The sequence below is a fragment of the Bos taurus genome, chromosome 3 (assembly GCF_002263795.3).
Source record: "Bos taurus isolate L1 Dominette 01449 registration number 42190680 breed Hereford chromosome 3, ARS-UCD2.0, whole genome shotgun sequence".
Classification (NCBI taxonomy): domain Eukaryota; kingdom Metazoa; phylum Chordata; class Mammalia; order Artiodactyla; family Bovidae; genus Bos; species Bos taurus.
In genome coordinates, this window is record NC_037330.1 from 63,933,871 (window position 1) to 63,947,170 (window position 13,300).

General features: G+C 35.2%; 1 non-coding gene across 1 annotated transcript; it reads right to left on the reverse strand.

The window, feature by feature from the left end:
- Positions 1 to 452: 452 nt before the first annotated feature.
- On the reverse strand, positions 453 to 557 carry LOC112446074 (U6 spliceosomal RNA). The gene has a single exon (XR_003034152.1). It is a non-coding gene; the product is annotated as a U6 spliceosomal RNA (small nuclear RNA).
- Between the last annotated feature and the right edge of the window lie 12,743 nt (positions 558 to 13,300).

Here is a 13,300-nt window from a genome sequence, read left to right on the forward strand (position 1 = left end):
GAAGGTTAATTGTTTACAATACTGTGTTGGTTTCTGTCCTACAACAACATGAATCAGCCACGTGCATGCTGAATTGCTTCAGTCATGTCTGACTCTTTGTGATCCCATGGACTATAGAATGCCAGTCTTCTCTGGCTATGAGATTCTTCAGGCAAGAAAGTTGAGTAGGTTGCCATGCCCTCCTACAGGGGATCTTCCCAATCCAGGGACTGAACCCTCATCTCATTTGTCTCCTACATTGGTAGAAGGGTTCTTTACCACTAGCGCCACCAGGGAATCATCCATAAATATACTTATATCCTCTTCCTCTTGAGCCTCCCTCCCATCTCACCCCCGTCCCACCCCTCTAGGTCCTCTAGAGCACCCAGCTAAGCTCCCAGAAGCTCCCCACTAGCTATCTAATTACACACAGTAGTGTATATATGTCAGTGCTACTCTCTCAACCGGAACCTAGAAATATGGAAAACTTCACAAATTTGTGTGTCATCCATGTGTAGGGTCCATGCTTATCTTTTTTGTATTGTTCCAATTTTTGTATTTGGTCTGCCAAAGTAAGCATGGAACTTACTTTAGATCTAAGGACACATAGGTTGAAAGTGAAATGAAGTGCAAAGATATTTTGTGTGAATAGCAACTCAAACTGAACAGGAGTGACTACACTAATGTAAGACAAAATAGACTTTAAGTTAAAATTTTTATAAGAGACAAGGACATTATAGGATGGCAAAAGGCTTAATTCACCAAAAATATATATATTTACACAGATATTAGTTCAGTTCAGTCACTCAGTCATGTTTGACTCTTCGCAACCCTATGGACTTCAGCATGCCAGGCTTCCCTGTCCAGCACCAACTCCTGGAGCATGCTGAAACTCATGTCCATTGAGTCGGTGATGCCATCCAACCATCTCATCCTCTGTCATCCCCTTCTCCTCCTGCCTTCAATTTTTCCCATCATCAGGGTCTTTTCCAATGAGTCAGTTCTTTTCATCAAGTGGCCAAAGTGTCAGAGTTTCAGCTTCAGCATCAGTCCTTCCAATGAATATTCAGGACTGATTTCCTGCACCAAAGTCAGAATTCCTAAATATGGAAAGCCAACATTGGTAGGAGTGAAGGGAGCAATATAAAAGTCTACAGTCCTAGTAGAAGATTTCAGTACCCTACTTTAAATAGTAGATAGAGCAACCAGACAGATGATCAATAAGTAAATAGGACATTTAACCCCAGATGAATTGGAAGTACATATATATTATATTCCGCCCAATAACAGCAGAATATGCACTCCTATCACATGCACATATAGCATTCTACAGGATAGAACACATGTTAAGCCACTAAACAAGTCTTAATAAATTTAATAAGATTAATATCATACAGCATATCTTTTCCAATCATAGTAGAAACTAGGACTCGATAGCTAAAGGAAAATGAAAAAAAAACACAAAAATATGTGGAAATTAAGCAATGCTTTTATATAATCCATGCGTAAAAGAAGAAATCACAAGGGAAATTAGAAAATATCTTGAGACAAATAAAAATGAAAACATACTAAAACTTAGTGCATACAGTGAAAATAATACCAAAGGGAAATTTTTAGCTCTAACCATTCACATAAAAAAGAAGACCTCAAATCACAACGTTACTTTACGCCTTAAGAAACTAGAAAAAGAACAGGCTAAACCTAAAGCTTTAGCATCATTCCTTCCAAAGAACACCTAGGACTGATCTCCTTTAGAATGGACTGGTTGGATCTCCTTGCAGTCCAAGGGACACTGAAGAGTCTTCTCCATCACCACAGTTCAAAAGCATCAATTTTTCAGCGTTCAACTTTCTTCAAAGTCCAATTTTCACATTCATACATGACTACTGGAAAAACCATAGCCTTGACTAGACGGACCTTTGTTGGCAAAGTAATGTCTCTGCTTTTTAATATGCTATCTAGGTTGGTCATAACTTTCCTTCCAAGGAGTAAGCGTCTTTTAATTTCATGGTTGCAATCACTATCTGCAGTGATGTTGGAGCCCAGAAAAATAAAGTCTGAAATTGTTTCCACTGTTTCCCCATCTATTTCCCATGAAGTGATGGGACCAGATGCCATGATCTTCGTTTTCTGAATGTTGAGCTTTAAGCCAACTTTTCACTCTCCTCTTTCAGTTTCCTCAAGAGGCTTTTGAGTTCCTCTTCACTTTCTGCCATAAGGGTGGTGTCATCTGCATATCTGAGGTTATTGATATTTCTCCCGGCAATCTTGATTCCAGCTTGTGCTTCTTCCAGCCCAGCATTTCTCATGATGTACTCTGCATATAAGTTAAATAAGCAGGGTGACAATATACAGCCTTGATGTACTCTTTTTCCTATTTGGAACCAGTCTTTGGAAGGAATGATGCTAAAGCTGAAACTCCAGTACTTTGGCCACCTCATGTGAAGAGCTGACTCATTGGAAAAGACTCTGATACTGGGAGGGATTGGGGGCAGGAGGAGAAGGGAACGACAGAGGATGAGATGGCTGGATAGCATCACCGACTCGATGGATGTGAATTTGAGTGAAATCCGGGAGTTGGTGATGGACAGGGAGGCCTGGCGTGCTGCAGTTTATGGGGTCGCAAAGAGTTGGACTCAATTGAGCGAATGAACTGAACTGAACTGAAACCTAAAGCTAGCAAAAGAAGGAATAAAGATTAGAGCAGAGATACATGACATCTCTATGCAGGTCAAGAAACAACAGTTAGAACTGGACATGGAACAATAGACTAGTTTCAAATCGGGAAAGGAGTATGTCAAGGCTGTATATTATCACTCTGCTTATTTAACTTATATGCAAAATACATAATGAGAAATGCTGGGCTGGATGAAGCACAAACTGGAATCAAGACTGCTGGGAGAAATATCAATAATCTCATATATACAGATGACACCACCCTTATGGCAGAAAGCAAAGAAGACCTAAAGAGCCTCTTGGTGAAAGCGCAAGAGGAGAATGGAGAAGTTGGCTTAAAACTCAACATTCAGAAAACTAAGATCATGGCATCTAGTCCCATCACTTCATGCAAATAGATGGGAAAACAATGGAAACAGTGACAGACTTTATTTTCTTGGGTTCCAAAGTTACTGCAGATGGTGACTTCAGCCATGAAATTAAAAGACGCTTGATCCTTGGAAGAAAAGCTATATCAACCTAGACAGCATATTAAAAAGCAGAGACATTACTATGCCAACAAAGATCCATTTAGTCAAAGCTATGGTTTTTCCAGTAGACATGTATGGATGTGAGAGTTGGACTATAAAGAAAGCTGAGCACTGAAGCATTGATGCTTTTGAACTGTGGTGTTGGAGAAGACTCTTTAGAATCCCTTGGACTGCAAGGCGATCCAACCAGTCCATCCTAAGGCAATCAGTTCTGTATATTCATTGGAAGGACTGATGCTGAATTTGAAACTCCAATATTTTGGCCACCTGATGTGAACTGACTCATTGGAAAAGAACCTGATGTTGGGAAAGATAGAAGGCATGAGGAGAAGGGGACGACAGAGGATGAGATGGTTGGATGACATCACCGACTCTATGGACATGAGTTTGAGTAGGCTCGGGAGTTGGTGATGGACAGGAAGCCTGGCGTGCTGCAGTCCATGGGGGTTGCAAATAGTTGGACCCACCTGAGCTTAACTGAAATGAAATAGAGATTCCCAGATGGCTCAATAGTAAAGAATCACCTGTCAAGCAGGAGATATGGGTTCAATCCCTTAGTCTGAAAGATCCCCAGGAGTAGGAAATGGCAAACCACTCCAATATTCTTTCCTGGGAAATGTCACGGACAGAGGACCCTGGCAGCCATGTTCCATGTAGTTACAAAGAGTTGGACACAACTAAGCATGCATGCAAATGAAACAGAATAGAAAAGTGGAGGAATCAATGAAAATAAGAGTAGGTTCTTGGGGAAAAAATCAGTGAAATTGACACACTTAAGATAAATAAATGTTATATACATCTTGTTTGGGATATAAAATTTGGAAGTATCACACTTCTCCAAAATATTTATTTTCAGTTGGTTCTGTTAGTCTAGTAGAATTAATCATCTTTTTCTTAGTTAATTTTTAGTCTCTACATATTTAATTTTTTTTTAATTTAAAAAAGTATTTTGATTCTTGGAATAAAATTTTGGATCCAAATTACCTAGTAGAATTCAAAGTTAATAAACATTTTACTGAAATAAAAATAATTTCTAAGCTTGCATTTCAGTTGAACACAAACTATGAAACAAAAACTTAGTAGCTGTTGCTCTGGGGGGAGATAATTGGTCCAGGGAAATCAAAGTGAGGCACTCAAGAAAGAAAGAGGGAAAAAGAGTAAAACTTGGAAAATGTATTAAGAAACTTAATGTTGACCACAGCGGGACTCAGTTCTTCCAAGACCTTCTAAGAACATGTGAAGAACACGTTTCAGAATTTTCCCACCAACACTTTTTTTCTATGAAATGTTTAAGGTATTTATCCAGAATACCTGTGCCCTGTAATTTGAACATTGCTGTGAGCAGCGCTAACTTCCCATACACTTTTTGTTGTACTTAATGATGCATTAAGTGACCTACTGCTGCTTTGAGGAGAGCAAACTAAGAGATGCTGCGATGAGTGCTGGATCATTTGATAAATGACACTGACAAGGATGCACTGGAATTTTGCTTTCTGTAAGACTGTTGCAAATGGCTGGCAACCAGTATGTGTCGTTGTGTGCCAAAATAACTGCTGAAGTCCATCCTTTATACCATTCAGATCTACTCCTGCTGTACATAACTGTACTCTATCACTACCACTGGTGGATAATTACAATGCTAAAAAAATTAATGAAAATTGTCTTTAAGAAGAAAATTCATGAATATACTTTGAACTAAATTAAAATCCATTTTGATATTGAGAATTCAAATTTATAGCAGTAGAATGTGTGCTGCTGCTGCTAAGTCGCTTCAGTCGTGTCTGACTCTGTGTGACCCCATAGACTGCAGCCCACCAGGCTTCCCCTTCCCTGGGATTCTCCAGGCAAGATCACTGGAGTGGGTTGCCATTTCCTTCTCCAATGCATGAAAGTGAAAAGTGAAAGTGAAGTCGCTCAGTCGTGTCCAACTCCTAGCGACCCCATGGACTGCAGCCTACCAGGTTCCTCTGTCCATGGGATTTTCCAGGCAAGAGTACTGGAGTGGGGTGCCATTGCCTTCTCCGCAAAATATTCCTAAAATGAAGTAAAATTCTCACTGTTCTATTACAGTATTATATACAGTGATATATTTCTTTAATATGAGTCCTGGAAGTGTTGATATAGCTTTGGCAACTTTTTAATTAATGCTTTAAGATGATTTAGAAAATTGGCAGATTAAAAAGAGATAATTAATTTATTTGTTAACTGTGTTTGTTGTGTGGGTAGAATGAATTATGATAACTTTAGTCAAAATATTTACCTCACTCTTTCCTGCCTCATCAGAAAAACATGGATAAGCTAAAACTAATGTAAAATTCCAAATGTCTCACTTTCGGAGAACGGAGATTTTATGGCACACAAAAACAGATTTTAAAACATTTTATAGTATGCATAAAATTACATCATTATTCAATATTAGCTAGCTTGAGATTTCTTATTTATACCTCACATACGTCACAAACTGATTTAAAGAATCTGCTGAACTGAGAAAGATTTGAAAACAGAATAGCTTTTTCACTGATGGTTCAATTTTAAGTGTTTGATATCAACTGAAACAATGCAGTCTTAGTATCAGGCTTTATGTAAATTTTATAAGATATCTCCCTTTTCTTTCATTATCTATTGTAACTTTCCATATTTGTAAATAAAACTCAGAAAAAAATTTAATGGTTGAGCAGAAATTTCTAATAATGTATAAAAGGAGTTAAAAAGTAAGGTTTTTCTTTATTCACTGAGTATCTGTGTATCTGCTGGAGATATCTGTATCTGCTGGAGAAAAGTACGTGAGGCCAATATTTTCTGAGTTACAATTTCAAGTGAATAACAAATAAGAAAACAACGACAGTGATCAAAACAGCACAAATTAAAACAAACTACTTGGGATGTAAAAACCACTCTTCTTGTTTTTCTCAAGTCAAACAAAAAATCAAAAATTTTTATACTCAGATATTAAGTACACATATCAAAATAAATTGGATGAAATCAAAGCTGTCTTAGAGAAATATTTACAGTGTCAAATGTTTAGGGAAAAATCTAAAGAAAATCTAATAATTAGACATATTTTGCTTTAAAAACCTTAAAAGTGAGAAATATTAAAATATTAAATAGTACATTATAAAAAACAAATAATCCATATATCAAATGTAAAACTTGCATATTTAGTATTTGAAGAAACAAATATAAAATGCAAAATAATATCAAAGAGAAAATAAATATATAATATGACTAATGAAGATGATAACAAGGGCATTAAATATGACAATTAAAATATACATTTTAAGTAATAACTTGAAAATCTTCAGTTAATTATTTTATTGCTTAATGTTAACTGAAACAAGAAGTAAAATAATTGAATAACCTGTTCAAAAGTTGACAAGATTTTTCAAAAAGCTAACTCCTAAACAGATTTTGGCCTTGGGTAGTTTCATAAGTAAGTTTTTAAAAAAAACAGATTACACTCTGTATAATAGGTTCCAGTTTCATCCATCTCATTTAGCATTGAAACATGTATAATATCATGTATGAAACGAGTCGCCAGTCCAGGTTCGATGCACGGTACTGGATGCTTGGGGCTGGTGCACTGGGACGACCCAGAGGGAGGGTAGGAGAGGGAGGAGGGAGGAGGGTTCAGGATGGGGAATGCGGGTGTACCTGTGGCGGATTCATTTCGATATTTGGCAAAACTAATACAATATTGTAAAGTTTAAAAATAAAATAAAATTTAAAAAAAAAGAATGAAAAAAAAAAGATTACAAACATATAGCTATCATTCAAAACATGCAGTTTTGAAATCCTAGATAATTAATATAAATAACTGAATGAAATTGAAGATGCCCACTAGTACTAATTTTATTTGACATTCTTCACTTCTTGTAAAGGAATGAAATATAAGATATAAAATAGGATTTTACTGGGAGGACAACGAAAATTAATTTTACAATATTTATAATTAACAATGTTCAGTCCAGCATCTAATCAAAAAGAAAATGGTCAAAAGGGTAATTTAATACATTGCTAGTGAGATGGTAAATTAACACTATTTTGTAAACTAATTTTAAAATATTATCAACAGTATCAACAAGCTTCAATCATACATATCTTTTGAACTAGTAGTCTCTAGTAATTTATAATGAAATAATGAGACAAATGTGCTAAAATTTATGCATATATACGCTTATTACAGATAGGTGTATGATAGCAAAGTGTGGTAAGTATATTAAATGTCTAACAGTAATGCATTAATAATGCACAGTGTAATTTTATACATAGTCATTTCAGTTTAGATTTTAATAGCTGTAGAAATGGAAACACACATACTTTGTATATTGTGTAGTATGTGCCACACCAAAGGATTTGTAATATACTAATTACACTGTTTGGAAGTATATGCACCAAAATCTTAAATATGATTATCTGTTGTAGGGTCATTTATTTTTTATTCCGTTTTTTTAGGGTATTAACATAAGTAAAAAGGAAATAAAAAACAGAAGAAATAAATTGCTTTTTATTATAGAGAAGAGGAAAACAGAAAGTGATGTGGCCATAACCCTCACAAATGACGCAACATGGAACATGGCGGAATATTAGGATAATGATGCAATGGCCAATACTTCCTCTACATAAATACCATTCATTGAATAAAAGCCACATCAACCAACATTTTTCGTGACACTATAGAAGCAAACTGCTTATTTGAAAATACAGTTATATTATTAATAATATGTGACCTTTGAAAATTGCCAGATAGAAATGTTAAATGTTCTCTGCAATTAGTGCCAAGCAACTATATATAAAGATGATTTTATTATGATACAGAACAATCAGGAGACATAGACAAGGTCAATGAAATATCCTAAATAAGGAGACAGATTTATCCCATAGTTTTGCTTCTATAGCTGATGAATAGGATTTGGAAATAAATATTACACTAGTATAACAAGAGTATTATAGCATTTTTGCCTTTGTACTTAATCTTTAACTATTTAGTTTTGGAGTTTTCATTATGTATTAGGATTTCTACTCTCTCAATATTTTTATTTCTATATACAAGTACCAAAAATAGATATTTGAGCTGGTATTATTTTATAAGGCCTAGAAAGAAGCTGCTACATCTAATTGGCTATTTGATGTTCATTTGATAATTCATGATACATTTTTTGATCACCTAGTATATGCCATGTATGTTCCTATAGCAGTCAGCATGTCCTGAAAATAAACTCATGATATTCCCATACAAACTCAGTCCTCGTTCTGTTGGGACCTATACATCTAGTTGTGAAATCAATAGACATTTCCAGTTACTTTCTATCATTACCCCCAAATCATACTTAATCCATTATATTAAGTTCTGCCCCTTTGCCACTTAAATTGTTCTTGGATTCATCTACCTTCTCAATGCCAGAGTCATTGTTATTCTACGGGTCCAAGTCTTCTTCTTAACGGACAAGGCAATGGCACCCCACTCCAGTACTCTTGCCTGGAAAATCCCATGGACGGAGGGCCTGGTGGGCTGTAGTCCATGGGGTCGCTAAGAGTCACGACTCTTAGACACTACTGAGGGACTTCACTTTCACTTTTGCTAAGTCTCCATCATTTGTCTTTTAGACTACCACAATATCTTCCTATTTGTTTTCCCTTCTTTGTTGCTTTTCTCTTAGATATCTCTTACATCTTCCTTATGGTCAAAAGAAAGATACAGTTATGACACTTTCTTAAATTTCCCTCTACTTAATGTTTTTTTCTTTACTTACGAATATGAAAATCTTAACAAAGTCCTTTATAGCCTTCTTACTTTCTCCAGATTCATCTCACTTTACTCATTTCCTCCATCTCTGTGCTCCAGGCCCATTTTCTTGTTTTTGGAAAGTGTCACGCTCCTTTTAGTCATCCCTGGGATCAGCTTCCATAGTACCTTTTACCTTTACTTCCTAACACTAAAATTTTACCGATACATTTTTTATATAATTATGTCTAAAATATTTATCTTTTCATTAGATAATACACTATTTTCAGTTCAGTTCAGTCCCTCAGTCATGTCCGACTCTTTGCGACCCCATGAATCGCAGCACGCCAGGCCTCCCTGTCCATCACCAACTCCCGGAGTTCACTCAGACTCACGTCCCTCGAGTCAGTGATGCCATCCAGCCATCTCATCCTCTGTCGTCCCCTTGTCCTACTGCCCCCAATACCTCCCAGCATCAGAGTCTTTTCCAATGAGTCAACTCTTCGCATGAGGTAGCCAAAGTACTAGAGTTTCAGCTTTAGCATCATTCCTTCCAAAGAAATTCCAGGGCTGATCTCCTTCAGAACCGATTGGTTGGATCTCCTTGCAGTCCAAGGACTCTCAAAAGTCTTCTCCAACACCACAGTCCAAAAGCATCAATTCACTCTTTTAGGATAAACCAAAAAAAAAAAAAAAAAAGAAAATATATTTCTACTCAATATTCTCAGCACATACTCCATTGATGGCACTTATTAAACAGGCTATATGTCTTATTAATGAAGAGACATACACATACAGAGAGCACTTCTTAGAGCAGTGGTTCTTTTTAAAATTGGCATATGATTCATATACTATAAATTTTACCTGTTTAAGATGTAGAATTCAGAATTCACAAAGGTATGCCACTATGATCGCTATCTAATTTCAGGACATTTTTACCACTCCTTAAAGAAAGACTTATTAGTAACCATTCCTGATTCACCCCTGAAAAATAAGTTACTTTCTATCTCTGTGGATTGTCTCTTTTGAACAAGTCCACAGAATAGAGTAATACAGTATATGACTTTTCTGTTTGGCTTCTTTCACTAAGTGTAATGTCTTCAATGTTCATCCAGGTTTTAGCATGTATGAATATTTGATACCAATTTAGGGCTAAATAATATTCTCTTATATAGATATACCACATTTTGCTTAGTCTTTTATCAACTGGTAGACATTATGGTTTGTTTCTAGTCTTTGACATTTATGAAAAGTTCTGTACAAACAAATGTGTACCTTTGTATTTACATCTACATTTCTTTTGAGTACTTATCTAAAAGAATTTCTGGGTTTTAGAACTCAATTTTTCATTTTTTGAGGAATTGCCAATGTGTTTTGCAAAGCAGTTGCACCATTTACATTCCCATCAGCAATATATGAGGGTTTCCATTCTTCACATTCTTGGCAATATCCTTGCCATTCTTTTTTTTTTTTTTTTAAGTTTTATTTTATTTTTAAACTTTACAATATTGTATCAGTTTTGCCAAATATCGAAATGAATCTGCCACAGGTATACATGTGTTCCCCATCCTGAACCCTCCTCCCTTGCCATTCTTATAGTCACTTCAGTGGGTATGAAGTTGTATCTCAATGTGATTTTGATTTGCAGTTCATGAAGGAATAATATTGAGATCTTTCCAGATGCTTATTGGCCATTTGTATGTAATCTTTGGAAAAAATATTTATTCAAATCTTTTTTTTTTCATTTTTCAATTGGGCTACTCATATTTTTATTATTGAATTATGAGTCATTCATATATTCTTAACATTAGTCCTTTAACAGACATGATTTATAAACATTTCCTTGCATTCTACAAGTCATTTTTCCCCTTGGTAGTAATCCTTGGAACACAAAAGCTTTTAATTTTGATTAAGTACAATTTATCTGTTTGTTTTTCTTTTGTCCTTTCATTGTATATACTTTTCCTGGTATATCTAAAAAACAATTGTTTAAAATTACAGATATTTATTTATGCTATCTTCTAAGAGTTTTAGTTTTAGCTCATACATTTAAGTATTTAATCTATTTTAAGTTAATTTTTTTCAAATGAAGTAAGTTTTCTACTTTATTCTTTTGTATGCAGATATCTAATCATCCCAGGACCATTTGTTGGAAAGACTGTTTTTTTCCCCATCATGTTGGCACCCTTGTTGAAAATCTGTTGATTGTAAGTAAGGGTTTATTTTTGGACTCTCAATTCTAATCCACTGATACATATGTCAATATCTTATTTATTTTATACCAATATCACAAAGTCTTTTACTATAGATTTGTCATAATTTTGAAATGAGAAAGTGTGATTCCTTGAACTTTATTTTCCTTCAAGTTTTTTTTGGCTAGTCTGGGTCCCTTGCAGTTCCATGTGAATATCATAATTGGTTTGCATGTATAGCAGTTGAAATTTTGATGGAGATCATGTTGAATCTATACATCAATCTGGGGAGTATTGTCATTCTTAATAATAATAGTAAGTCTTACAATTCATGAACACAGGGTATCTTTCCATTCTTTTATGTTTTTATTTGCTTTCAAAGATATTTGCAAATTTCTGTGTGTAATATTTTTACTTCTTTTGTGAAATTTATTCCTAATTTATTCATTTAATACAATTATAAATGGAATTGATTTTTTCTTAATTTGATCTTTGATTGCTCGTTGCTGGTGTATCAGAATTACAATTGATTTTTGTGTTTTTATCTTGTACCCTAAAACTTTGACAAACTAGTTTATTAGTTCTCATAGTTTTTGGTGGGTTTTTGAGCATTTCAAATTCATAAGATCATATTCAAATTTCATAAGATCATATTCAAATTCATAAGATCATATACAAAATTCAAAGAATAGGACATGACTGAGTGACTAACAAATGCAGTTGTCCTATAAATCATATATTTGAAAGAGTTTAAAAGAATAATAATGCATCTATCCTTACTCATGTAGTTACATTTACTGCTGCTCTTTATTTCTTCATGTGAATTAGAGTTATTGTCTAGTGGTTTTTATTTTATCCTGAATTCTCTTCAGCAGTTTTTGTAAGGTAGTTCTGCTAGTGAAAAACACTCTTTTTATTTATCTGTAAATGTCTTAATTTCTCCTTCATTTTTGATAAATAGCTTTGCTGGACTTTTGGTTGTTGTTCAGTTACTAAGTTATGTCCAACTCTTTGCAATCCCATGGACTGTAGCATACCAGACTTCCCTGTCTTTTACTATCTCCCAGAGTTTGATCAAACTCATGTCCATTGAGTTGATGATGCCATCCAACCATCTCATCCTGTCACCCGCTTCTCCTCCTGCCCTCCATCTTTCCCAGCTCAGGGTCTTTTCCAATGAGTTGGCTCTTTGCCTTAAGTGGCCAAAGTACTGGAGCTTCGGCATCAGTCCTTCCAATGAATATTCAGGGTTGATTTCCATTAGGACTGACTGGTTTGATCTCCTTGCTCTCCAAGGGACTCTCAAGAGTCTTCTCCAGCACCACTGTTCAAGAGCATCAGTTCTTTGGTGCTCAGCCTTCTTTATGGTCCAACTCTCACATTCATACATGACTAATGGAAAAAGCATAGCTTTGACTAGATGGGCCTTTGTTGGGAAAGTAATGTCTCTGCTTTTTAATATGCTGTCTAGTTTTGTTGTAGCTTTCCTTCCAAGGGTTAACTATCTTTTAATTTCATGGCTGCAGTCACCGTCTGCAGTTATCATTTTGGAGCCTACAAAAATAAAATCCGTCACTGTTTCCACTTTTTTCCCGTCTATTTGCCATGAGGTGATGGGACCAGATACCATGATCTTTGTTTTTTGAATGTTGAGTTTTAAGCCTGCTTTTACACTCTCCTCTTTCACCTTCATTAAGAGGCTTTTAGTTTCCTCTTTGCTTTCTGCCATTAAATTGGTATCATTTGCATATCTGGATATTCTATTCTTAGCTGACAGTTTCCCCCGCCTCCCTCAAGACTTTGAATATACTGTCCCACTGACTTCTGGCTTATTTTGTTACTGATTAGAAATCAGCTGTTAACTTATTCTGATCCTTTGTACGTGATGAGTTGCTTCTCTCTTGCTGCTTTCAAGACTCAACATTTGTCTTTCACTTTTGACAGCTTGATTATGTTTCTAGATGTGGATTTCCTTGACTTTATCCTAGTTTATTGAGCTTCTTGGATTTGTAGATTAATATTTTTTATCAAATTTGGACAAAAAACATTAACCAGTATTTCTTCAAATCCAGTTTTGCTCCTTTCTCTTTTCTTTTTTTTCTGGGAACCCTAATATCTTTCTGTGGTTGATACGGTTTCATAGGTTTCTGAGGCTTTGTTCATTTTTCATTCTTTTCATTTCTGTTACAAAGGATGGGTAA